Here is a 5,136-nt window from a genome sequence, read left to right as displayed (position 1 = left end):
AACTACTGACATCTAGTAAATATATAGCCGTTACCACATCTAGTCCAAGAAGAACTTCATTACCAATAGGAAGCAACACACTTAGTCTGCCCACAACCCCCACTTCTCCCTTCTACTAACCACTGAGATATGTTAGTTATGATAAATATTTCCATAGCTTATGTTTTAATATTTATTATAAATGTGCTTTTGTATTAGCATTCTATTAAAATATATAAAGTATAGAACAAAGGTAAATATAGATACTTTATATATAAAATATAGAGCAAAGATAAATGATAAGACAAAATTATATTGAGGGAAACAATAACAATGATTACATATCTCTTTATTTAAAGTGTGAAAACTATTATCAAAAGTCAATGATATTTGGAGTAAAAGTGTTTAGATAAAGACCTAATTCAGGAGCCAAAGGTACCTGGCTGTGCCATTTTGCTTTGTGGCAGAAAGCACTAATATATATACTAACCAATGATACCCAACACAACAGACAGAAAACATCACATTGCAAGAGTGACAATGGGAGAAACAATGCAGGTCAACACCATGTATCGAGAATAAAGATGGCAGCTCTGATGAACCAAAAAGTGCCAACAACTTATTTAGCCTCTCAGATAAGGAATTTAGAGAAGAAATAAGTAAGATGTTCATAGAACTCAAAGAAAGTATGAATAGATCTAAATGAACCACAAAAAATACCAAAAATATGAACATAGAAATGAGAAAACTCAATACTGAAATAACAGGACTGGTAAAAACTTGGTAGGCAAAATGTAAACCTCACTGGACTGGTAAAAAACTTGGTAGGCAAAATGTAAACCTCACTGGAAAGCCTCTCCATCAAATAACAGCAACAGAAGACCGAATTAGTGAGCTGAAAGATAAGATGAATAACAAAAGAGATTGTAAAAGAACCTTAAAGCAAATAATCAGACAATGGAAAAATTATCAAGGAATGTGAGCAGATGAAAACAAAAAGTCTTCAATAATCTTAACAGAAACAAAATAATCAATGGAGTCCCAGAGACCCAGGAAGAAAATATACATGAAGAATCAATAGTCAAGAACATCAATGCAGAGAAACTCCTGGAGCTAAAGAGTGCATGCGACCAAATCCTGCATGTCCAAATAATACCACTAAAAGAAATCTGAAGAGGAGCACCCCAAGACACATGTTATTCATAATAAGGAATTCGACAGATAAGGATAGACTACTAAAAGAGGCAAGATCAAAAAGAGAAATTACATTCAATGGAATATCCTTACTATTTACAACAGATTTGTCACAAGAGATTTAATACTGGAAGTCAGTGGTGGGATAAAGTGACAAAATTCAATGAAATGAATGCTTCACCTAAAATACTTCACTGAGCTAGACTCATATTCAGGTTTGAATGATGCATACATATCTTCATAGACAAACAACAGCTCAGAAACTGTACAGACTCAAAACCAGCTTTAAAAAATCCTGAAAGGTCTACATTAAGACAAGACAAACCTGTGCCAGAGAGGTGGCACTAGAGGTGAGATGACTTCCTTGCAAGCATTAACCTAGGATGGACCATGGTTCAATCTCCCAATGTCCCATATGGTCCCCCCAAACCAGGGGCGATATCTGAGTGCATATCCAGGAGTAATCCCTGAGTGTCAAACAGGTGTGGCCCCCCAAAAAACAGAAAATAAAGGACAAAACAAACCTATACAAAGATGCCACTAAACCCCTTGATAACTATTTCTTTCAATATCAATGGACTAAATCCACCAGTTATGAAACACAAAGTGGAAAAATGGATCAAAAAGCTGAACTTAGCATTCTGCTGCCTATAAGAAACACATCTGATTAGGCAGAATAGACTCAAATTCAAAGGTTGGAAGACAATCATCCAAACAAACAACACCCTTAAAAAGCTGAAGTGACCATATTAACATCAGATAATATAAACTTTATTTAATTTACATACATAGATTTGTTTGCTTAGTGACAATAGGAAAATAATTCGAGCCACTGACTCCAAATCTACAGAACAGCCTTTCAATGCCACATTTAAGTTCAATTTATAATAATGTTCTTATAAATTAGGTAAGAATAAATTACTTGCCTTGCATGTATGAGCCACTAGGTTGGATCATCAGTGCTACAAAAATATAGTAAAACCATTTCACTATACTAGACTGTATTTTAGACAAATATTAAATCAACTTACAGAAATTGGATAACACTCCATAGAATTCTGATATTCATGAAGTATTACAGCCACTGACCCTAAAAGGAAATAAAAGGTGAAAAAGGGAGGAAAACAAAAGTATCTGCTATTAAGGCAGGCCAGAGGTGGGGTGAGGCAGGAGAAAAATGTGTGAAAGGATGGTTGTTAGAATATTGTTTGACTGAAGTCAATTCTGAAGAACTCTTCATGTATGTCATGCTGATTTAATTTTAAAAATTCTGATAATAATAAATCAATAGTAATTAAAATAAAAAGTAGGAAAGTGATTAATTTTATATTATGAAAGGTCTCATATCACCAAGTACCATCCAAAATCTATTCTCAGATTTACTATTATATGCATAATTTTACTATTAACCTAATTGATTTACTAAAGATACTATGTCAGAAAGTTAATTTTTAATCACACTATCTGTTGTGATTAAACAACACTTATGCTGTGTGTTGTTTGCATTTTAGCACGACATCTACAACTTAGTTTTGCCTTTCTTCAGGAAAAATCTGCCTTGTTAATAACAGAGTGTAACTTTTTAAGCAATCAAGATGCTACTGGAAGAGAATTTGTGATGTCTATTATACCTGATTTTCACTGTTTTCCTCACAGTAGTTAGTTAGACTCCAAGTTTTATTTATTAGTAACTTTGATTATATCACTCTCAATTCCTTTCTTTATGTACTGAAGCTGAAGAAAACATACTTAGTTTCAGTGTGTGTGTGTTGTGTTGTGTGTGTGTGTGTGTGTGTGTGTGTGTGTGTGTGTGTACAGATATTGTGATCCCTGGCTCTATTTAAATATGCTGTGTGACTAAGAGGACATATTCTTACACCAACTCTGAATCTGTCCTCACTTGTTCACTCAGTAAAGAATGCTATTTTGTTATCAAGACTGAGAAATATAAAACTCATCCTGTAAAGAAATATTGATATGGTCAGTTTAAAGAGGGTTAACATTAAAATGATGACCTATAATAGAAAAAAACTACAAGAATGCTTGTAAGTGTGAAAGGAGTGAAAATGAGTGAAATACAGCATTATTAGTTAACATTCATAGCACATTTTAAAGAGTCAGGCATTATTATACATATGCATGTATGTGTTTTAAAGCTAATGTACAGAGAATTTTGTGGGGCTACCCTCACACAGTAGGAATAAAATCTAAACCAATAAGAGTAGGCTTGAAATGAGAATGTCTAGTTCCTGAGTTTATGCTTTCAAGACTTGGTCATATTTTCTGAACAATTCAATCTAGAAAGAGTTCAATATGGTTTATGCCATTGCTAATGGTAAAACTAGATTTAATGGGAGTCAATAAGAAGGTCAATTTCTACATAACTTAGCAGAATTAAAAAATGAATCTAGGGTTTCCCTAGAGGACATAAATTCTGAAGTAATAAAGATGTTCAATCAGAGATTATAAAATAATCTTTGGGGACTACAATAAAAAATTGTTCCTGCAATGAACATGGCAAGTGAGGTTTGGTAGATCTAGTTTCTCTACGGTTTTATGAATGCAGACATCTGAATGTTAGAAAAAATACACCACTTTCTACAGTACTCATGACCTCTGTTGGAATACTCATAATTTAATACATATCACTCAATCTACAAAATTATCCTGAAAATGATGGTTGTTGCCTCCTCTTTAGTCAAGAAAATGCTGTTCTTAGATATATACATAGATAATAAAAATAATTTTTATCTCATTTCTAATTTCATAATTTGTTATGTTTAAAAGTTATTTCTATTCATCATTAAATTCCTTAAAACAGTAAAAGAATATATAATTCTTGCAGGAAGATTTTCTTGATTTATTTCTGTATTCTACTTAATTATTGTAATATTAATGCACAGAGGATGATGGTAGCATTCATAATTATAATTTTAATGCCACCATAATTGACTTTTATAGTTTCTTGGGAATGGGTCAGGATTGTACATGGAATATTTAAGTTGAAATGTCGTTTCCAATACTTAATAGAATCCAATTAGGATTTTATTGATTAATTAATGTCTACATGAAGCATTCTATTTTTCTAAAGGCCAGTAATGTGCCTGACTGTTCCCTAAATGTTAACATATTCAGATAATTATAACTGCATAATACGTTCTGCTTAGACATTTAAATTATTTGTTATCACTAAATTTTCTGATTCACAAAGCAATCCTGCAAGTAAAAAAGTGGTTTTAACTAACCAAAAGTAATTATTAAAGAAAATATCAAATAACTATTTACTTGTGTTTATAACTATACTAACACTTTCTATAATGAGGTTCACTCACTTGTTTTAGGGGGACATTGATGAAATAGTTCAAAAGGTGACTCTATATACAATCAAGACTTTTAAGATATTGTTATATTTGAAGGTCAAATATATTGCTTATGGAATTCCAAATAATGGTACATAAATTAGAAACACAACCTTAAAATTCATATCATGTACTGCTAACAGAAGTTTGACAAAATTGTCTCAAATGTCACTTAATTTGCTGTCACTATCTTTTTATCTGAAGCACTATGAGAATAAAAGATTCTTCAGAATTTAGACCTGAAGAAAAACAGGTGATTAAAATATATATAAGCAAGAAAAATACACTAAATAAGTGTTAGTTTGGAGGTAAATATCTATTGGTACTAGGTTGTTGCTTCCATCACAAATCAAGACAATGAAAAAATTTATTATAGATCAAGTTAAAAAATAATCTATAATATAAATTCTAAGTGTATTCTGAAGTACATTAAATTACTGATAATTTGAAATTATTTTAGTTGTATTTAAATAACTATTGACTGTTTACTAAGATGAATATTTTTGTATATACAGATATATGGAAGATAAATATTTCTCTTATCTGTTTGCCAAATCTAGTCTGATTACTATTCCCATGTTGCAAATAGCCTAATAGAATAGTT

Source organism: Suncus etruscus, chromosome 5, assembly GCF_024139225.1.
Source record: "Suncus etruscus isolate mSunEtr1 chromosome 5, mSunEtr1.pri.cur, whole genome shotgun sequence".
NCBI classification, from domain to species: Eukaryota; Metazoa; Chordata; class Mammalia; order Eulipotyphla; family Soricidae; genus Suncus; species Suncus etruscus.
Note: the sequence above shows the minus strand (reverse complement) of the source record.